Source organism: Bos javanicus, chromosome 11, assembly GCF_032452875.1.
Source record: "Bos javanicus breed banteng chromosome 11, ARS-OSU_banteng_1.0, whole genome shotgun sequence".
Classification (NCBI taxonomy): domain Eukaryota; kingdom Metazoa; phylum Chordata; class Mammalia; order Artiodactyla; family Bovidae; genus Bos; species Bos javanicus.
In genome coordinates, this window is record NC_083878.1 from 92,115,340 (window position 1) to 92,138,722 (window position 23,383).

At 46.0% G+C, this 23,383-nt stretch overlaps 1 protein-coding gene across 4 annotated transcripts in view; it reads right to left on the minus strand.

Annotated features, from left to right (window-relative positions):
* GGTA1 (glycoprotein alpha-galactosyltransferase 1 (inactive)) overlaps nucleotides 1–529 on the minus strand; it is a 78,595-nt gene extending 78,066 nt beyond the window's left edge. The window contains exon 1 of one of the 4 annotated variants that reach the window (XM_061433396.1): nucleotides 438–529. The gene's annotated coding sequence lies outside the window, so the exon portion shown is untranslated. The remainder of the gene's footprint in view (nucleotides 1–437) is intronic. The other 3 variants (XM_061433402.1, XM_061433400.1, XM_061433401.1) reach the window with 3 other exon arrangements.
* Nucleotides 530–23,383: the final 22,854 nt, after the last annotated feature.

The following is a 23,383-nucleotide window of genomic DNA, read 5'->3' on the forward strand; positions in this document are numbered from 1 at the left end:
GAGCCCCCTTCCCGGAGGGATCCTCTTCCCAACCCTGTCCAGGGCGAGGGCGCCCCTTCCCACCTCCTGCCCCGTAGATGAGGCAGAGCCTTCCCTCCTTCCGAGACTTCCTCGGTGGTCCCGCCCTGCGCCCCCTGAACCTGCCTTCTCCCGCCTCCACTCCCCCGGACCCCGTGGGAAGCCCTGCCCGCAGCCCTTCAAGAGGCCCGAGTCCGGAAAGCTGGGCAGAGGCTGCGACGGGGACGGGATGGGACAGAGACCGGGTCAGAGTTGGGCACCGCGGGAGCGATCAGAACAAAAGCGGGGACACGGGCAGGGCAGCAACAGGGCAGGGCCGGCGCGGCGGCCCGTCCTCTCGTCGCGCCGCCCGCACCCGGCTCCAGCCCCCCGGGGGCTCGCGGGCTCAGGGGCGTGGGGTGGCGCCTCGCGGGACCCACCTGATCCGCAGAAGCTGGGCGCGCTGGGGGCTGGCCGGCGCCTCGGCTCCCCGGCGGCGTCCTCGGCTGCCGGAACAGTCGGCGCGCTGCCTCCTCCCGAGCCCCGCGGGGCGTGCCGGGGCGGGGTGTGCCGCCTGCGCTCCCGTCGGCCGGCCGCCGGGCGCTCCTCCGGGGCGGCGGGCAGGGGCGCGAGGGAGCCGGCGGGCGCTGGGCAGCGGGCTGCACGCTCCCAGCTCGGCCCGGCCCCCGGTGTTTGTGCAGAGCGGGTCCCGCCCCGGACTCGGCCGCTGGGAGGCCCGGCGCGCTAGTGCGCGAGTGCCGGTGCGCGTGTGTGTCTGGTGGCAGGGCGGCGCAGGGGAGTGTTTGTTTCATTTTCACTCAGGCAGAAAAAAGCCTGAAACCAGCAAAAAAAGAAAAGACAATCCCTGGTGAGGGTGGCTGGGCCTCTTTGCCTTCTTGGGCCTGCGCGTGGTGGGGGTGGCCGTGGGGCGGGGGCGGCGGGGGGGGGACCCGGAGCTTCGGACGGTGGGGTTGGGTCTGTCACCCAGGACCGCGGGGAGGGGCCCCGAAGCCCTGGCGCCCCGCCAGACACGAGGGAAGAGGAGAGCCTGGGAGGTCTGATCCACTGTTTGTTTCCTGGGGAAGGAAGGGTGCAGATGACAGCGACAGGCCGGCAGGCGGGAGCCACTCTCGCCGGAGCCCCCCACATCCGGAGCTCCGAATGGGAGGGGCTGGCCACTGAGCACCTAGCGCCGGCCCTGCCAGGGTTTGTTCGCAGACTTAGTAGTCTTCGGGCCCAGAGTTCCTCAAACAGAATTCTGCACAGGCCCTGTGGTTCACCACTAGAATTATTTTAGAACAGAACTAGAAAACAAATTTAAAAAAAAATCTATTTCAAAGTTTGTGCTTCTGAGCCCGGGCGTGACTACATTTCACTTCTGGTGAGTTGATGTAGGCATATCCGGCTGACTTAGTTCTGTGCTGGTAGCCACAACAATCATCTCACTTCTTGGTTTCCAGACCATATATTTTGCTGCTGCAAAACTCAGAATTTTATTTGGCGGGGATCATTTGCCTTTGAACTTCAACTTCAGGGGCTAAGAAATTAGCTTCTTAAATATTTTAACGCGTTGAAACTGTAATTTGACACCATGAAAATGGCACAGAGCCTGAGTATAATGTATCATTTTGTTTCATGCTAATGAGAAAAGAACAGAGCCCTGATCAAATATTTGAAGGATATAAGAGGCTGCAGGAGGCCAAGTGACTTCTGAAAACTTGGAAGGATGGAGTTTCCTGATGATTCTGAAACCTTTTACCTCAGATTGGGACTCAAACCCAGCCAAAACCCTGCTTGGGACTTGAACCCACATGGCTGGGACTCAAACCCAGCCAAAACACCCAATACCTGGTTTCAGGACCTAATGAAGCTCAGGTTCTTGATGTCTCATCGCAGAAAGAATTCAGTGAGAGACAAAGTCATAGGTAAGAGGTGGATTTATTCAGATATGGAAAGCTGCACACTCCAGACTGTGGGCTGTTGCAGAGGGCAAACTGGGCCACGAAATCTGGTGTGGTTCATTTTTATAGGCTGGATAATTTCATATGCTAATAAGTGAGAGGATTATTCCAACTATTTTTGGGAAGGGGTGGAGATTTCCAGGATCTGGGCCATCGTGCCCACTCCTCAGGGCACTTCTGGGCGTGTCATTTCACTTGTTGATTAAGGATTAAGGTCTCATCTTGTCTGCTTTGTATCCTTGGGCTATGTCATTCTTTCAAAAGTTGTGCCCTGCCCCTTTCCCTCCTGTTACAGTTCCAGTGGAATAAACGGGTGGGAGAATTGAATCATCAACCCCACATGGTTGCTCAGGAAGGAGGTGTTCCATGACAATCAGCACAGTACATCCTTTGCAAAAGTACAAACTACTCCATTATTGTCTTGGGTGAACTCACTTGCAATAGTTCATTAGTGGTGAGTATCACAGTAAATATACAAATGATGTAATACCAAGTTCATCATTCCCCATGTTTTCATTATTGCATCTAAGGATGCATTGTTTCAATTGTTCAGTCCATCAAACTGGACAATAAATGAGGTTTTTTTTTTTTTTTTTAAGAAAACTATGACAGTAATTCAAGTGGCTCAAATGATAGCTCATCGTGATTAAAATCAAAAGACAAGGACACAGGAAATAGAACGTGTAAAAACATCACTCCGCTACTATTAAACTCAATGCAAGAGGTTTGATTTCAGCAACGCATCACCAGTCACATTAATTTAATGTTGTTATTCTGGATTTTGTTGGTTTTGAGGTTGCGTTTGTATCTTAGAAATTTTGTTTTGGTTTTACAGTTGGTTTATAGAGTGTGAGCATGACAGCTTCCTGGTTAATTTTAGGTTTATACCTATTTCAGTAACAATAAAATAAAAATAATTTAAGTCAATACTATGGATCTGGACTTTTTTATTTGTTTGTTTTGGGAAGACCTATATAGTTCTCATGTCCAAGGTAAGAGAAACCCAAGTAAGACGGTAGGTGTTGCAAGAGGGCATCAGAGGGCAGACACACTGAAACCATACTCACAGAAAACTAGTCAATCTAATCACACTAGGACCACAGCCTTGTCTAACTCAATGAAAATAAGCCATGCTCTGTGGTGCCACCCAAGACGGGCGGGTCATGGTGGAGAGATCTGACAGAATGTGGTCCACTGGAGAAGGGAATGGCAAACCACTTCAGTATTCTTGCCTTGAGAACCCCATGAACAGTATGAAAAGGCAAGATGATAAGATACTGAAAGAGAAACTCCCCAGGTCAGTAGGTGCCCAATATGCTACTGGAGATCAGTGCAGAAATAACTCCAAAAAGAATGAAGGGATGGAGCCAAAGCAAAAACAATACCCAGTTGTGGATGTGACTGGTGATAGAAGCAAGGTCTGATGCGGTAAAGAGCAATATTGCATAGGAACCTGGAATGTCAGGTCCATGAATCAAGGCAAATTGGAAGTGGTCAAACAGAAGATGGCAAGAGTGAACGTCGACATTCTAGGAATCAGCAAACTAAAATGGACTGGAATGGGTGAATTTAACTCAGATGACTATTATATCTACTACTGCGGGCAGGAATCCCTTAGAAGAAATGGAGTAGCCATCATGGTCAACAAAAGAGTGCGAAATGCAATACATGGATGCAAGCTCAAAAACAACAGAATGATCTCTGTTCATTTCCAAGGCAAACCATTCAATATCACAGTAATCCAAGTCTATGCCCCAACCAGTAACGCTGAAGAAGCTGAAGTTGAACAGTTCTATGAAGACCTACAAGACCTTTTAGAACTAACACCCCAAAAAGATGTCCTTTTCATTATAGGGGACTGATCAAGAAACACCTGGAGTAACAGACAAATTTGGCCTTGGAATATGGAATGAAGCAGCGCAAAGACTAACAGAGTTTTGTCAAGAAAATGCACTGGTCATAGCAAACACCCTCTTGCAACAACACAAGAGAAGACTCTACACATGGACATCACCAGATGGTCAACACCAAAATCAGATTGATTATATTCTTTGCAACCAAAGATGGAAAAGCTCTATACAGTCAGCAAAAACAAGACCAGGAGCTGACTGTGGCTCAGATCATGAACTGCTTATTGCCAAATTCAGACTGAAATTGAAGAAAGTAGGGAAAACCACTAGACCATTCAGGTATGACCTAAATCAAATCCCTTATGATTATACAGTGGAAGTGAGAAATAGATTTAAGGGCCTAGATCTGATAGATAGAGTGCCTATGAACTATGGACGGAGGTTCATGACATTGTACAGGAGACAGTGATCAAGACCATCCCCATGGAAAAGAAATGCAAAAAAGCAAAATGGCTGTCTGAGGAGGCCTTACAAATAGCTGTGAAAAGAAGAGAAGCAAAAAGCAAAGGAGAAAAGGAAAGATATAAAAATCTGAATGCAGCATTGGAAAGAATAGCAAGAAGAGATAAGAAAGCCTTCTTCAGCGATCAATGCAAAGAAATAGAGGAAAACAACAGAATGGGAAAGACAAGAGATCTCTTCAAGAAAATGAGAGATACCAAGGGAACATTTCATGCAAAGATGGGCTCGATAAAGGACAGAAATGGTATGGACTTAACAGAAGCAGAAGATATTAAGAAGAGGTGGAAAGAATACACAGAAGAACTGTTCAAAAAAGATCTTCATGACCCAGATAATCACGATGGTGTGATCACTCACTTAGAGCCAGACATCCAGGAATGTGAAGTCAAGTGGGCCTTAGAAAGCATCACTACGAACAAAGCTAGTCGAGGTGATGGAATTCCAGTTGAGCTCTTTCAAATCCTGAAAGATGGTGCTGTGAAAGTCCTGCACTCATTGTGCCAGCAAATTTGGAGAACTCAGCAGTGGCCACAGGACTGGAAAAGGTCAGTTTTCATTCCAATCCCAAAGAAAGGCAATGCCAAAGAATGCTCAAACTACCGCACAATTGCACACATCTCACACACTAGTAAAGTAATGCTCAAAATTCTCAAGCCAGGCTTCAGCAATATGTGAATCATGAACTTCCTGTTGTTCAAGCTGGTTTTATTTTTTTTTTTTTTTTTAAAGGGTTGCAGAAAATTTTCTGATGATAGACCAGCCACACAAGCTAGTGTGGGAGACAGCAAGACAACCCAGATGAACTACAGGAGAGAAGGGTGGCTCAAGCTGGTTTTAGAAAAGGCAGAGGAACCAGAGATCAAATTGCCAACATCTGCTGGATCATGGAAAAAGCAAGAGAGTTGCAGAAAAACATCTATTTCTGTTTTATTGACTCTGCCAAAGCCTTTGACTGTGTGGATTACAATAAACTGTGGAAAATTCTGAAAGAGATGGGAATACCAGACCACCTGACCTGCTTCTTGAGAAACCTATATGCAGGTCAGGAAGCAACAGTTAGAATGGCCATGGAACAACAGACTGGTTCCAAATAGGAAAAGGAGTACGTCAAGGCTGTATATTGTCACCCTGCTTATATGAGAAATGCTGGGTTGGAAGAAGCACAAGCTGGAATCAAGATTGCCAGGAGAAATATCAATAACCTCATATATGCAGATGACACCACCCTTATGGCAGAAAGTGAAGAGGAACTCAAAAGCCTCTTGATGAAGGTGAAAGAGGAGAGTGAAAAAGTTGGCTTAAAACTCAACATTCAGAAAATGAAGATCATGGCATCTGGTCCCATCACTTCATGGGAAATAGATGGGGAAACAGTGGAAACAGTGTCAGACTTTATTGTTTGGGGCTCCAAAATCACTACAGATGGTGACTGCAGCCATGAAATTAAAAGACACTTACTCCTTGGAAGAAAAGTTATGACCAACCTAGATAGCATATTCAAAAGCAGAGACATTACTTTGCCAACAAAGGTCTGTCTAGTCAAGGCTATGGTTTTTCCTATGGTCGTGTGTGGATGTGAGAGTTGGAGTGTGAAGAAGGCTGAGTGCCGAAGAATTGATACTTTTGAACTGTGTTGTTGGAGAAGACTCTTGAGAGTCCCTTGGACTGCAAGGAGATCCAACCAGTCCATTCTGAAGGAGATCAGCCCTGGGATTTCTTTGGAAGGAATGATGCTAAAGCTGAAACTCCAGTACTTTGGTCACCTCATGCAAAGAGTTGACTCATTGGAAAAATCTTTGATGCTGGGAGAGATTGGAGGCAAAAGGAGAAGGGGACGACAGAGGATGAGATGGCTGGATGGCATCACTGACTCGATGGATATGAGTCTGAGTGAACTCTGGGTGCTGGTGATGGACAGGGAGGCCTGGTGTGCTGCAATTCATGGGGTCGCAAAGAGTCAGACACGACTGAGCGACTGAACTGAACTGTACTGATATAGTTCTCAGGGCTTCTTCCCTGGTGGCTCAGCAGTAAACTGCCTGCAATCCTGGAGACTCAGGTTTGATCCCAGGGTCAGGAAGATCCCTTGGAGGAGGGCATGGCAACCCACTCCAGTATTCTTGCCTGGAGAATCCCGTGAACAGAGGCACCTGGTGGGCTATGGTCCATAAGGTCGCAAAGAGTCAGACACGACTAAGGCAACTGAGCATGTATGCACACACATATAGCTCTCAAAATCTAACTGGAAATTCTACTGACTGAATGGCTGAGCTGTAAAACACCTTCAAGATTACATACATCAGCTTTGGGTCAAGACTTCTAGGTTTAAGGTCTTAGATGAGTCATTCTTCCTGTCTGAGACTACTTTGTGTCATATGCTGAAAGGGAATAAGGTGACTAGTTCATGGGATAATGTTGGGGAAAGGGCTTTGGAATCACAGGAGTGTGAGGCTGAATATTGACAGAGGGGAAGGATGAGGCAGGTAAGCACAGGTAGCTCTGATGACTTGCCAGGCATTGCTCCAGGTGCCTCTCACATACTTCAGCTCATGTCATCCTTCGTGCATGCTAATCACATCCCCCGATTTCCAGAAAAGAAAGCCGAGGCAGAGGCAAGTTAGGTAACTTTTGTTCCCCATCTCTCTAGGTCTGACCAAAATGCTCTGAATCCAGAAGGCCTTTCTCACTCTTTTAACAAATACTTACTGGGACCTCGGTATCTGTCAGCCCCTGATCTTCAAGCTGAGGATATCAAGGTAAGCATGTAGCATCATAGCCCTGGGGGATGGCTGCAGCCCAGACATTAAACCAAGGCCCACCCAATGAATAATTTTGGGACCATTGTGATCAGGGCTCTGAGGGATAACTACAGGTTGCAGGGGACCCTGAGACCAAAAGAAGGAGAAATTCACCAGGTGAAGGCTTAGGGGAGAGCCAAAGCTCTCTTTGACCCAAGCAGAGCCAAAGTCTTTAGGGAGGAGGAGAAAGAGCCATGAGTGTGTGCTAGAAAGCTTCAGCATCACAAAGATAGCCATTTTCTGCAAATCAACCTATTCGATCAAAATAAATCCCAGCAGAGTTTTGTGGAACTTGGCAAGCTGGTCTTAAAACCTGAATGGAAGAGCAAAGGGCCAGGTGTAACCAAGACAGTCTTGACTGAGCAGGGAGGTGAGAGATGGGCTGTTGTTCAGCCAGATATCAAGACACACCATGAAACTCTAACAGCATAGGGTTAGTGCCAGGATGGATTACCGGACTAAGGGAATGAAATAAGGAGCCTAGAAAGAGACCCACAAGCATGTGGAAACTCAGTGTAGGCCAGAAATGGGGCTACAGATCAGCGGAGAAAGAATAGACTTCAGAGAGTATTGCTGAGCCCAAAAGAATTGGAAGCAGGTGGGCAAACAAAAACTTGCACAGGCATGTTCATAGCATCGCTATTTATAACAGCAGAAAAGCGGAAACAACCCAGGTGTCCTTCAAGCAACGACCGGATAAAGAAAACATGGTACATCCATACAAAGGAATATTATTTGGCATAAAAAGGAATGAAATACTGATTCATGTTACCGTGTGGATGAACCTTGAAAACATGCTAAGTGAAAGAAACCAGACGCAAAAGGTCACGTATTGTGTAACTCAACTTTATGGAAATATCCAAAATAGGCAAATTCATAGAGACAGAAAGCAGACAAATGGTTACCAGGGGCTGGGGGAGGGAGCACGGGAGCGACTGCCAAGTGGGTACTTGGTTTCCTCTTGGGCTGATGAAGAACAGTATGGAAATAGACACTGCTGAGGGTTCCACAGCACCGTGAAGACCTTAAATGCCCTGAACTGTGCACTTGAGCACGGCTCACCCATTTTGAATGTGAATTTTATGTTATGACTTTTATCACAACTTTAAAAAGTGTTTCTGAGCAATCCATATGAGAAGTAAAATTAGATTCCTAACACACACAACGCACACACACATGCCACAGAACACATGGGTAACTGACCTAAAGGAAAAGAGAAACTAAAACCTTCAGAGGAAAATATCATTATTACTTCACAATAGGTAAGTATTTATTTAAACACACATACACAGAGCACTGACCTTAAAGAAAAATATAAATAAATTTGACTACAACAAAATACAAATACAACACATACTGGAAAGATGCCACAATGAATTAATGGGCAAACCAGAAACTGTGAGATGTTTGCAAGGTAGAAAACAAAAAAGGACTGGTATCCTGAGTCTGCAGGAACGCCTGCAGATAAACAGGAAGAAAACGCATCTTCTTCTATTTTTACATCTGGCTAAGGGCCTGCGTGAAATGTCACTGGGTCAGAGTTCACAGGTGTCCCCTTCGTAGCACTTATCATAACTGTAGGAACAAAACTTTCTGTGTTGCTACAAGCCCCATCAGTCCATTTCAGTGGATGGAAAATTGTTCTAGGCTTTTGTGGGGAAGAGCTTATCAGCAGGGGCATGCTGGGAGTGAGCGGGAGGGGGCGGCGAGAAGACCAGGGTCTGCAGAGTTTGATGAGCCCGACCCACAGAAATCCCACCTCAAGGAAATGGGAAACTTCCCCAGAACCAGAGACACACAGGGCTCTGGAGCCCCAGGAGATGGCCAGACGTGCCCTTCAATTTACAGACGAGGAAATGAGTTTCGGACTACGGGGGAGTGACTTCCTCAAAATCACCTACTCGAACTTTTCAGAGCTGGGTTTCATTCCTTCTTCTCTCACGTGCTCCTCAGGCCCCAGATAGGAGGGGAAACTCTCAGGGCCAGAAGGGAAAGTGTTCTACAGCAGCTGCCAGAAATAGTCAAGTTAGTTGAAGCAGGTGAGGCTGAGTACTGAGTCCTGGAGAAGTGGGGGTGCAGGAGGGCAGCTGGGAGGATGAGAACAGGAAGCAGAGGAGCTTGTGCAAAGGACAGATAGGACAGGCAAAGTCCTCCCCCTGAGCCATGGGGCCACCGGCCGGAGGCTGAGGGGCCATGGTGGAGAGGCTTGGAAGGCAGAGACGAAGAATTTGCCTTTTATCCTGTCCACAGAAGGGAGCCTCTAGAGTCATCATCCCTGGGGATGGAGAAAGCAGGAAGGAGTTTGCCTTGGAGGGATTAGTCCTACCCCTACTATCACTGTCCCTGAAAAGTAAAGTCACACGGGAAGGAAAGAGAGAGGAGTCAAAAAGGAAGGAGGGAAGGAAAGAAAGAAGGAAGGAAGGGAGGGAAGGAGGAATTAAGGGAAACAGAACTTGCCACCCACCCCCACCCCCACTCCAGCCTCCCCACCCCCAGCGTCCAGTGGTTAAGTCTCTGTGCTCCCAAGTGCAGGGGCAGGAGTTTGATCCCTGGGTGGAGAAGCTTTAGATCCCTGCTGCGTGGCATGGCCAATAAAATAAAATAAAATAAAATGATGGAGCATTTATGTAAACAAAGTTCTCTTCTTATCAAAGACAACAATTAAAAAAATACACCACCCCCAAAATATGTCACTTTGGCATGAAGACTATTTGGAGCTGAAGGTAATTGGGAAGCAGCAGACACAGGAACAACTCTCTGCTACCACTTTCCCCCCTTACCATTCTGCCTAAAAGCAGGGCATAAATTTCCCTTCCTAATGGTGATATAAATTCTCCTTGTGAAGGTCCACTTCCCCACCTCCAACCCCCACTCATACCAGGAGGAGGAGGGCGACCTTTATCACCAGCGATCAGGTGAGTCTGCATAAGCAAAACAACCTGACTCAAATAACACTTATCTTCCATTAGCTTCCTCCAGATATATTCCTTCCCACAACGTACCACCCCTCGTAGCCCCAACTCCTTTACTTTTGTCTAGTCACTTCTCCACCATTTACTATCCTTTGTTAAAGTGGTGGATAAGACCTTAGGTCTAATCCCTTCTTTGGGTTTTCACTTTTATTTCTCCTGTGAAGCCCCCACATATATAAAAATATTAGCATCAATAAAGGAACACATGCCTTTTTCTCCAGTTAATCTGTCTTTGTCGGTTTAATTTGCAGGTTGCGTTAACAGAACGGAAGAGGGTAAAGGAACAGTGCTTTCCTCCCCTACTGAGGCAAGGAAGTGGGGAGAGGGAGGGAGAGAAGGAAGAAGAAAAGGCTTTCTGACTTGAGACTGGCATCAGATAATTGCTTTCCTTCCAGTTGGACAATAAATAAGATGGGAGGAATTGACAAGCCCAGGAGACCAGAGGCTGACTTGGCTCCTTAAAGGCCCATCATTTTCTCCATCCTTTATTGAACCAGGGAAATGCTATTAAAATCATCATCTCCAGGCAAGGAAATATCCTTTTTTACTTGGTTTGGTACTTGGAAGTCATTTGTTTTCTAATGATGTTAAATTCTACCTCTGGCATTTACATATATCTAATTTCAAAAGGCAGAAACAGGGAGAAGGCCAAGTTTTTTAAGGCTCTTGGGTTCATTTTTGAAAACTGTCCGTGCTTCCAGGGCCAAAGAATTCTACCAGTTGAAATAAAATTTTATATTCGCAACCAAAACTAATAAAGCTACATTCCACCGTATTAAAAGTGTGTTCCTCTCAACTTTCAAAAAAGGTCAAAGAAATAATCCACTTAAACCCTTGTGTATTTCAAGATTGTTATTCCCTGAGAATATCTTCTCTATTTTTCAAATTAAGCACATAAATAAAATAAAGATGCAACTTAAAAACACTAAGTGTCCTACGTCTTCTCAAGAGTTTGAATGAATGTTATGTTCTGGGCATTAGAAAAAAAATGTGTAATAGAACCAGCCTGGGATCAGCTCTGGTTCAGTTTTTGTTCCTGAAATTCCACAAGCCAGGTGACCTTGAGAGGAAAAAGAATCACTTAAATTTTCTGTCCTATACTTATCTATTCTTTTATAGATAGTTATCTATAAAATGGAGATAATTATCTCTACCTCCCAGGGGTATGTTAGAATAAAAAATGACATATGTTCATATAAAAGAGGTTCTAAATATAGTAAGGCACCGAATAAATGTGAGCTCCTATGGTCAATTATATAAAGTTTTTCTTTGAATTTTTGAGTCACTAAACCCAGTGGACATGAGGTCCCCCCTACTAAGTCATGCTAATTCCCTCTGCTCCCCTCCTCACCCTGCAGATCTCAGCTCAGGCACAACCTGGCTGCCTGGTCCCTCACCAATCTTCCTGGGCCCCCTAAGCCTCCAGCCACCGTCTCCTCTGTGCTGTCCCTCAAACAGGTTGCCTATAATCCACATCTGGGCATTTGTACCTGCTGTTCCCTCTGCCTCAGATCTTCCCGACCCAGTGCTTATTGTAAGCACATACTTTCTCACTCGCTCAGTCATGTCTGGCTCTTTGTGACCCCATGGACTACAGCATGCCAGCTTCCCTGTCCTTCACTATCTCCCAGAGTTTGCTCACACTCTTGTCTATTGAGTCAGTGATGCCATCCAACCATCTCATCCTCTGTCATCCCCTTCTCCTCTTGCCTTTAATCTTTCCCAGCATCAGGATCTTTTCCAGTGAGTAAGTTCTTTGCATCAGATGGCCAAAGTATTGGAGCTTCTGCTTCAGCATCAGTCCTTCCAATGAATATTTAGGATTGATTTTCCTTTAAGATGGACTGGTTTGATCTCCTTGCAGTCCAAGGGACTCTCAAGAGTCTTCTCCAACACCACAATTCAAAAGCATCAATGTTGTTTTTAGATTTTTTTTAATTAAAAACCAAACCAAAACCCTTCTTTAGATAAGAAAGTTGATTCAGATCTGTCTCCATTGGTCCTGGCTTTTGACTTGTGGGCTGTCAAACCAGGTGCTGGGAGCCTGGTCTGTTTTTTTGCTTTGCAGCACTGTCAGGAGGCCCCTGGCTCGTGCCTGGCTCTGACTGCCTCATCAGGCAGCTTCATAGTTCCTCCAATGCTTCAGCTTCATGCCCCCAGGCTCACAGGCCTGGAGGCACCCCACATGAAAAGTCCATTCCACCCTATTTTTAGAGGCAGAAGTCACAGCCAGGAGGACTCCAAGTTACCAGTGGCTGCCCCAGTAAAGAGAGAAGGTCCTGAACTCTAAAAAATCTAGGTGGCCATCGTGGCTTGACCATTACTAGCTGGGATCTTTGATCAGGAGGAGGAAGCCCTTCCCAGGATCAGTCTCCATATCTGGGTAAGGAGGAAGCCTCCCTCCCAGGAGCCAATGAGATGAGATATGTGAGGCACCTGTCCATGTAAGACAGTTGCGATGGTTATCAGGACACAGGAATGAACCTCAGATGGTGGAATGTCAGAAACTGAAAGGGTGATTGGGAGGAAACAGGGGCAGGGGGATGGGCATCTTGAGTCATCTCAAATCATTGCCATAGGTAAAACCAAGCTACCCAAGTGTCCAGTCCTGTGTCTCTTTTTGTACAGAAAGCAGAAGGTGGAGTGAGGAGGAGATGACCTCCATTTTCTTTCTTTTTGGCCATGCCACATGGCATGTGGGATCCTAATTCCCCAACCAGAGATCAAACCCATGCCCCTGCAGTGAAAGCATGGACTCTTAATCCTGGACTGCCTGGAAAGTCCCTCATTTTTAATACTTACTATGGCAGCGGGTCTCTCCCCACACTGCACACTGCACATGCTGGGGTCCTGAACAAACTGACCATGGATCATTTCTAGAGGCTGTCAATACTCAAAGACCGCCTGCGGTTGACTGTAACTATGGCTTTTTTCTCTCTGTAATGAGACTCTCCATTTCAGAGAGTCCTGGCTTGGTTGAGCATCAGCATTGGAATTCTCCCTGAAGGAGACTCTTGCTGTGTGACCTGGGGAGGGCCCCTCCCCTGGGCTCCAGATGCCCCATCTGTACAGTGACTCCAGAGAGTGGATGGGTCTCCCCAGGCTCTCTTTGCTCTGGCGTCCTGCCTGTGCAGCATTTGAGTCAAGGCAATGTCTTCTCTGAACTTGCCAGGCATCGTTACTGTGTGATCTTGAGCAAGTGGTGTCACCTTTCTGTGCCTTAGCTGCCTCATGGACAAAGTGAAAGTAATAATTTACTTAAGAGTGTAGAACAGAGCCTGGCAAGAGTAGGCACTGTGTGTGAGTCGATACCCTCATGATGGCCAGTGATTCCATCATAATCATCACCCATCACTGTCATCACCATCACCATCACTATCAATACCACCATTATCACAACCATCATCATCATTGCCGCCACCACCACCATCACCACCACCATCATCTGTATCATCCAGCCATTCGACTGGGAGTAGGTGCGGCTGGTGTGAGGAAAATTGCTCAGAACAGGATACAGAAACCTGGGTACAAGTCCGTGCTTAAGCAAGTTTCTATCTCTTCCCTAACCTCAAGCCTTTCTTCCTAAGGAGAGGGGGTTGAGTCTGATAGTTGGGGTAAAGGGTGCAGCCTGTGGCCAAAGACTACATCCTTTCCTTGTCCCTCTAGCTTTCCAACCAAATTCTTCAAGTTCTGGGTTCCAGGACAGATTTTTACTCTTCCTTCCCACTCGGCACCCGCCTCCTCTGAGATCATCAGCATCTGGCCCTACCTCAGCTAAAGGCAGTCAGGTTGATCTGAGCAAAAGAAAAAGGGTGGATTAAGTGTCCATAAACAGAGGAATGGATAAAGAAGATGTAAATATATAAAATGGAATATTATGTAGCCACAAAAAAGAATGAAATAATTCTATTTGCAGTAACATGGATAGACCTAAAGATTATCAAGGCTTCCCTGGTGGCTCAGATGGTAAAGAGTCTGACCGCAATGTGGGAGACCTGGGTTCAATCCCTGGGTCGGGAAGATCCCCTGGAGAAGGAAATGACAGTCCACTCCAGTGTTCTTGCCTGGAAAATGCCATGGATGGAGGAGTCTGGAGGGCATAGTCCATGGGGTTGCAAAGAGTCAGACACGACTGAGTGACTAACACTTTCTTTCACAGATGATCAAACTAAGTGAAGTAAGTCAGACATAGAAAGACAAATATTGTATCATATTACTTAGATGTGGGATCTAAAAAACTACGCTAATGAATTCACTTACAAAACAGAAACAGACTTAGAGACATAGAAAACAAACTTATGATTGCCAAAGAGGAAAAGAGGGTGGGAAGGGAAAAATTAGGAGTACAGGATTAACAGATACATACTGCTATATATAAAATAGATAAACCATAAGGATGTACTGTATAGCACAGGGAACTGTACTATTCATTATCTTGCAATAACCATTGTATAATGGAAAGGAATCTGAAAAAATATATATATATATATAACTGAGTCACTTTGCTATGCACGTGAAACTAGCACAATATTGTAAATTAACTGTACTTCAATTTAAGAAAGAGAGAAAGAAAGAAAAAGCATTGGAGCAGCACAAGGGAAGAAAGAAATCCAGGCCCACAAGATTTTCAGGTTGAATTTCTTACAACTGAAACAGGGTTGTAGCCACCCATCTCCTGAGAAAAATCAGATCAGATCAGTCGCTCAGTCGTGTCCGACTCTTTTCGACCCCATGAATCGCAGCATGCCAGGCCTCCCTGTCCATCACCAACTCCCGGAGTTCACTCAGACTCACGTCCATCGAATCCATGATGCCATCCAGCCATCTCATCCTCTGTCGTCCTCTTCTCCTCCTGCCCCCAGTCCCTCCCAGCATCAGAGTCTTCTCCAATGAGTCAACTCTTCGCATGAGGTGGCCAAAGTACTAGAGTTTCAGCTTTAGCATCATTCCTTCCAAAGAAATCCCAGGGCTGATCTCCTTCAGAATGGACCGGTTGGATCTCCTTGCAGTCCAAGGGACTCTCAAGAGTCTTCTCCAACACCACAGTTCAAAAGCATCAATTCTTCAGTGCTCAGCTATCTTCACAGTCCAACTCTCACATCCATACATGACCACAGGAAAAACCATAGCCTTGACTAGACGAACCTTTGTTGGCAAAGTAATGTCTCTGCTTTTGAATATGCTATCTAGGTTGGTCATAACTTTCCTTCCAAGGAGTAAGCGTCTTTTAATTTCATGGCTGCAGTCACCATCTGCAGTGATTTGGGAGCCCAGAAAAATAAAGTCTGACACTGTTTCCAATGTTTCCCCATCTATGTCCCATGAAGTGATGGGACCAGATGCCATGATCTTCGTTTTCTGAATGTTGAGCTTTAAGCCAACTTTTTAACTCTCCTCTTTCACTTTCATCAAGAGGCTTTTGAGTTCCTCTTCACTTTCTGCCATAAGGGTGGTGTCATCTGCATATCTGAGGTTGTTGATATTTCTCCCGGCAATCTTGATTCCAGCTTGTGTTTCTTCCAGTCCAGCGTTTCTCATGATGTACTCTGCATATAAGTTAAATAAGCAGGGTGACAATATACAGCCTTGATGTACTCCTTTTCCTATTTGGAACCATTCTGTTGTTCCATGTCCAGTTCTAACTGTTGCTTCCTGACCTGCATACAAATTTCTCAAGAGGCAGGTCAGGTGGTCTGGTATTCCCATCTCTTTCAGAATTTTCCACAGTTGATTGTGATCCACACAGTCAAAGGCTTTGGCATAGTCAATAAAGCAGAAATAGATGTTTCTCTGGAACTCTCTTGCTTTTTCCATGATCCAGCGGATGTTGGCAATTTGATCTCTGGTTCCTCTGCCTTTTCTAAAACCAGCTTGAACAACAGGAAGTTCACAGTTCACATATTGCCGAAGCCTGGCTTGGAGAATTTTGAGCATTACTTTACTAGCATGTGAGATGAGTGCAATTGTGCAGTAGTTTGAGCATTCTTTGGCATTGCCTTTCTTTGGGATTGGAATGAAAACTGACCTTTTCCAGTCCTGTGGCCACTGCTGAGTTTTCCAAATTTGCTGGCATATTGAGTGCAGCACTTTCACAGCATCATCTTTTAGGATTTGGAATAGCTCAACTGGAATTCCATCACCTCCACTAGCTTTGTTCATAGTGATGCTTTCTAGGGCCCACTTGACTTCACATTCCTGGATGTCTGGCTCTAAGTGAGTGATCACACCATCGTGATTATCAGGGTCGTGAAGATCTTTTTTGTACAGTTCTTCTGTGTATTCTTGCCATCTCTTCTTAATATCTTCTGCTTCTGTTAGGTCCATACCATTTTGTCCTTTATCGAGCCCATCTTTGCATGAAATGTTCCTGTGGTATCTCTGACTTTCTTGAAGAGATCCCTAGTCTTTCCCATTCTGTTGTTTTCCTCTATTTCTTTGCATTGATCGCTGAAGAAGGCGTTCTTATCTCTTCTTGCTATTCTTTGGAACTCTGCATTCAGATGTTTATATCTTTTCTTTTCTCCTTTGCTTTTTGCTTCTCTTCTTTTCACAGCTATTTGTAAGGCCTCCTCAGACAGCCATTTTGCTTTTTTTGCATTTCTTTTCCATGGGGATGGTCTTGATCCCTGTCTCCTGTACAGTGTCACGAACCTCATTCCATAGTTCATCAGGCACTCTATCTATCAGATCTAGGCCCTTAAATCTATTTCTCACTTCCACTGTATAATCATAAGGGATTTGGTTTAGGTCATACCTGAATGGTCTAGTGGTTTTCCCTACTTTCTTCAATTTCAGTCTGAATTTGGCAATAAGGAGTTCATGATCTGAGCCACAGTCAGCTCCTGGTCTTGTTTTTACTGACTGTATAGAGCTTCTCCATCTTTGGCTGCAAAGAATATAATCAATCGGAAAAATAGGAGATAGATTTTGGGAAGGGGACTTCCTAGGTGGCGTTAGTGGTAAAGAATCTACCTGCCAATGCAGGAGACTCGGGAGACTTGAGTTCGATCCTTGGACAGGAAAGAGCCCTTGGAGGAGGAAATGGCACCCCACGCCAGTATTCTTGCCTAAGGAATCCCTTGGACAGAGGAGACTGGTGGGCTCCAGTCCATGTGGTCACAAAGAATTGGACACTACTGAGCGTCTGAGCTTACACACAGACTTTGGGAGAAGAGAGAAGGAGGGGAGAGATGAAAGGGGAAAGGAGAGCAGGAGTGGGAGAAAGGAGGAGAGAGGAGGAGGCAGGGAGAGAACACCGAGGCAAGATGTTTCAAAAACTACATCGCTTGTCATTTTCACTCACTGAGAAATCGGACTGTGTGTGGTCAATTATATCTCAGTAAAGCTGGGGGGGGAAAATGGTTGTGTGTATTTGTTATGTATGGTGTGTACATGTGTGTGTCTGTCTTTGTGTCTGTGTGTGTGCTTGAGTGTGTGTGTTTGTGTGGAGATACTTGAACATGTATCTGTGTGTCCACATACCTGCATGTCTAGACAAATCAGTGTGTGTGTGTGTGTGTGTGGAGATACTTGAACGTGTATCTGTGTGTCCACATACCTGCATGTCTAGACAAATCGATGTGTGTGTGTATGTTTGTGTGTGTGTGTGCACACTCAGTACTTTAGCCATATGGGTGGGTGCTCAGTCGTTTAGCCATGTCTGACTCTTTGCTACTCCATCATTATAGCCTGCCAGGCTCCTCTGTTCATGGGATTTCCCAGGCAAGAATACTGGAGTGGGTTGCCATTTCCTCCTCCAAGGGATCTTCCCTGCCCAAGGATGGAATGTGCATCTCTGGCATCTTGCATATGGGCAGATGGATTATTTACCACTGATATCCACTGCACAATGAATATCTGATCACTGAAGGAATATGCTCTAGAGTATGTGTGACTCCTTGAGTGACCCTGATAGTCACATGTGTGTGTGGCTGTGTGTACATTCCTATGTTCTTCTGAATGTGCACCTGTGATGGGGCTGAGCTGGGGAGGCATATTGGTATCTGGATGTGTGTTGTAACTGTGTCTGCACATGTAAGTATGTGAGTGTGTGTTTCAGTGTGTGCGGCTGCAGGGCTGAATGTGAGGGAGTGGGTGCTTGTGGGTGGCTGTGAGCCTACCCACAAGGGAGGTGCCTGAAATGGCATCTTGGTGTTCAACTGTGTGTGGTGTGTGCATGCTCGTGTGCTGTGGGTGGGTGTGCACCTAGGTGTCCATGTGTGCAGGAAGCCTGGTAGCCCCAGGCTTGATTTCTCTCCCTGCAGTCAAGAAATGCCTGTGGTTCACACAGTCAGTCCCCTTTGCACTTCAGTGGGGGCTCAGGCAGGCTTTTATTAGTAGCAGCTCTCACTCACCAGACTATATTGACTTCCTTTGTGGGAACCAGAAGGAGTGAGTTTGCAAGAGCCCTACTGAGACTGGTTGACACCCTGATGCTGAGTATTTGGGGTGGGAGCTCCTTTCCTTCCAGGTTCTGGGGGGCTCCCAGATCCCCCACTGGGCAGACCCTCCCCCAGCCAGGGGAGCCTCAGCCTTAGGAGGAGGATTGTTTGAAGGACAAGAGATTTGGAGGCAGACATCCTAGTTTCAAGGTCTGCTCCCACTCTTGGATGAACTAGGCTTTGGACAAGTTGCTGAAACTTTGGAAGGTTCCACTTCCTAGACAACATGATAGGATACCAAGGTCAAGCCCTTTCCATTCCAGTGACCGTGAACATGTACAGTGGAGGTTTCCAGAGCCCACCCAGGTCTCCTTCACGCCCACTGGTGCCTTTGGCTTTTTTTAAAATTTATTTTAAAAATCATATTTAAGTGTATGTCACCCATTATTCTTTTCCCTTTTGTTTAAAAAACTGTATATTTTGGCCACACCAAACAGCATGTGGGATCTTATTTCCGTAACCAGAGATCCAACCCAGGCTCCCTGCATTGACAACACAGAGTCTTAACTACTGACCACCGGGAAAATCCCAGGATTGGCTTCTAAAGTCTAGCTGCCCTCTTCTTATCCTTAGCCAAATGGAAGTTGTTTGCTTGGGAGGTCAGGTACCTCTCAGAACACCCAGCAACCAACGACTCCTGACTGGTCTGGGTTACAGAAAGTCAGCCCTCTTGTTGGAAGATGATACAGTTCATGCTTCAGAGATCCCCAAGGGAACAGGTTAAATCAGCAGCCAAGACCACATCCTTTTATGACTTTCTTTCTCTGCCCCAACTGTGTTCTTCAACACAACCCCGCCCTTCCACGTGTGCTTTTCCTGAGAACATGCCTCTAATAAATCAAGTTTTCAAGAAGCCCCTCCCAGGCTCTGCTTCTAGGAAACCCAGCTGAGGAGAGTAGGACAGCATTTTTATACACAGTAATCCCGTGGGTTGGGGCGTAATTATTATCATCCCGTTTTTAAGATGAGAAAATGAATAGTGGAGAGGAAAATGAGATAAACATTCACAGTTTAAAAAGTGAATTAGAAGGGCTTCCCAGGTGGCACAGTGGTAAAGAATCCACCTGCCAATGTAGGAGATGCAAAAGACGCGGGTTCAGTCCCTGGATCGGGAAGACCACCCTGGAGAAGGAAATGGCAACCCATTCCAGTATTCTTGCCTGGAAAGTTGCATGGATGGAGCTTTCTGGGCTACAGTCCACAGGGTCAAAAAGAGTCTTGACTGAGCACAGCACTACACAAATGCTTAGACTTAAATATTGCAACTATAAAGGGAGATTAAAAAGTGAATTAGATTTGAGCCAGATGTCAATGTGGGTCTCTCAGACAATAGCCAGCCAGCCACTTCATCAGGGGTTCCCCAGGTCTCAGGCTTCTTGGGATCAAAGGTGACCCGAAAGCTCATCTGGTACATGCATCTCTTGCTTGACTTCTCTCTACACATATGTACCCTCCAGACAAACATCCAGTTGTACTTGAATGCTCCTGATGATGGAGGCCTCACTCTCTCCAAAGAAGCATCATCTATTTTTAGAGGGCACAAGTCTTGATCCCCTTTCCTTCATTCAGCAAATACTCTTTAAGCACCTAGTGTGTGCCGGGCTCTACATGAAGAACCAAGGATGCAGTGACTGAGTGAAAGCTGCCATGAGGGCAGCTCACTTCCTGCCCTCATGGAGCTTATGAACTGGTGGGAGAGAAAACCAAGGAGAAACAACTGCAGAAAAAAAAAAGCCTAAAAGATGCTGGAACAGAGGTGCAGGATGTGAGAAGGGTCCGGGGTGCCCTTGAGGGCTTCTGATGGGGAAATCCGGATGTGTGTCAGCAGGACAGGGAACACTTTCCTGAAGGTGTGATGACCCAGCTTGTTATGAATCCAAGCTTGCTCTGCTTGCTGCAGGACAGGCCAAATAATCCGAGAGGAAGCATAGAGGCAAGGAATATGACTTTATTCGGAAAGCCAGTTGACCAAGAAGATGGCAGACTAATTTGTCAAAGTAACCATCTCCTCTGGGTCTGGACATCAGGTTCTTTTATAGAGCCAGAGAGAGAAGTTTCTCATTGCTTCTCTAAAGTCGAAAGACAGAATAGAGAGGGAAAGGCAGTGAGGAAGTAAAGTAAAAAGGGTTTTTCGTCTTGCAAAACATCTCTGGGAAGGGCCAGCCTTTGGAAAGGAGTGTGTTCATCTCTTCTTTTTTGTAGCCAATCACAGGTGAGCAGGATCGGATTATCTCTGTATGAGCTGGACAAAGGCACTTTAGTTTAACAGTAAGGCAGAGTGGCAGGGTGCTCTGAGTCAGCTATGTGTGATTGAAATAACAAAAACAACGAAAAGTGAATCAAAGAAACAATTGTAGCATGGAGTCAGAATTGACTTCTCTGCAACAAGCTGGCTTCTGAAGGATGAGTAGAAAGTAACAGAGGGATGAGAGAGGGAAGAGTGTTAAAGAAGGAAGGAACAGCGTAATCAAAGGCTGAGTTGACAAGAAGAACAGCACACATATGGCCTGAAGGGGAGCCAGAAGATGGGGGTGGGCTGTGGCCTGTAGAGCAGAGGAGGCCTAGTGGGGTTGGGCAGAGCCTTCCCTGGTGGTTCTGATGGTAAAGAGTCTGCCTGTAATGCAGGAGACATGGATTCAATTCCTAGGTCAGGAAGATCCCCTACAGAAGGAACTTCTACCCACTCCAGTATTCTTGCCTGGAGAATTCCATGGACAGAGGAGCCTAACAGGCTATAGTCCATGGGGTCACAAAGAGTCAGACACGACTAAGCAACTAACTTTCTTTCACTCCTCATTCATAGGGTTCTTCAGGCAAAAATACTGGAGCAGGTTGCCATTTCCTTCTCCAGTGGACCACGTTTTGTCAGAACTCTTCACTATGACCCATTCATCTTCGGTGGCCCTGCGCAGCATGGCACATAGCTTCATTGAGTTACACAAGCCCCTTCGCCAAGACAAGGCTGTGATTCATGAAGGGAATCATGAAGCAGAAGCTCCAATAGTTTGGCTGCCTGATGCAAAGAGCTGGCTCATTGGAAAAGACCCTGATGATGGGAAAGATTGAAGGCAAAAGGAGAAGGAGGCGGTGGAGGATGAGACAGTTAGATAGCATCACCGACTCGAAGGATATGGATTTAAGCAATCTCCAGGAGATAGTGGAGGACAGGGGAGCCTGGTGTGCTACAGTCCATGGGGTTGTCAACTACAAACTGGCGCTTGTCAAGAGCATTTGCTAGTGACTGAACAACGACAAGGGCATTTGCCATCTGCCTGTTTCTGTGCTCCAGGGAAACTGGTGGAACAGGTCTTTAGATAGTTAGACATTCTCAGGAACTGATTTCATGATCACAATCCTTGCATCTCTTCATATTCAGAAAAGCACTTGTCAGCTACAAATTGGCACTTGCTGAGAGCATTGCCAATGACTGAATAACAAGGGCATTTGCCATCTGCCTTTAGGGAGATTGAATCCCATGCTGCTGTAGCTGTTGACCTTCAACAGCCCCTGAGGGAGTGTAGTGAGATGCTCTATGTTCCAGGGAATCTGATGGGGCAGGTCTTTAGATAGTTGGATGTTTTTAGGAACAGACTTTATTATTTCAATCCTTGTATTTCCTCATATCTAAGAGGCACTAAATCCCTTCACGGTGACATCACATCTTCCTAACTAGCAGAAAACCTTTTGTAAGTTCAGTTCAGTTCAGTCGCTCAGTCGTGTCCGACTCTTTGCAACCCCGTGAATCGAAGCACGCCAGGCCTCCTTGTCCATCACCAACTCCTAGAGTTCACTCAGACTCACATCCATTGAGTCAGTGATGCCATGCAGCCATCTCATCCTCTGTCGTCCCCTTCTCCTCTTGCCGCCAATCCCTCCCAGCATCAGAGTCTTTTCCAATGAGTCAACTCTTCACATGAGGTGGCCAAAGTACTGGAGTTTCAGCTTTAGCATCATTCCTTCCAAAGAAATCCCAGGGCCGGTCTCCTTCAGAATGGACTAGTTGGATCTCCTTGCAGTCCAAGGGACTCTCAAGAGTCTTCTCCAACAACACAGTTCAAAAGCATCAATTCTTCAGTGCTCAGCTTTCTTCATAGTCCAGCTCTCACACTGGAAAAACCATAGCCTTGACTAGACGGACCTTTGTTGGCAAAGTAATGTCTCTGCTTTTGAATATGCTATCTAGGTTGGTCATAACTTTCCCTCCAAGGAGTAAGCGTCTTTTAATTTCATGGCTGCAGTCACCATCTGCAGTGATTTTGGAGCCCAGAAAAATAAAGTCTGACACTGTTTCCACTGTTTCCCCATCTATGTCCCATGAAGTGATAGGACCAGATACCATGATCTTCGTTTTCTGAATGTTGAGTTTTAAGCCAACTTTTTAACTCTCCTCTTTCACCTTCATCAAGAGGCTTTTTAGTTCCTCTTCACTTTCTGCCATAAGGGTGGTGTCATCTGCATATCTGAGGTTATTGATATTTTTCCCGGCAATCTTGATTCCAGCTTGTGCTTCTTCCAGCCCAGCATTTCTCATGATGTACTCTGCATATAAGTTAAATAAGCAGGGTGACAATACACAGCCTTGACGTACTCCTTTTCCTATTTGGAACCATTCTGTTGTTCCATGTCCAGTTCTAACTGTTGCTTCCTGACCTGCATACAAATTTCTCAAGAGGCAGGTCAGGTGGTCTGGTATTCCCATCTCTTTCAGAATTTTCCACAGTTGATTGTGATCCACACAGTCAAAGGCTTTGGCATAGTCAATTGTAAAAGGAGTGCTTAATGGTGTTGGAGTGCTTAATGGTGTTGAACTGCCTTTTCACCAAAATCTTATATATTGATTTT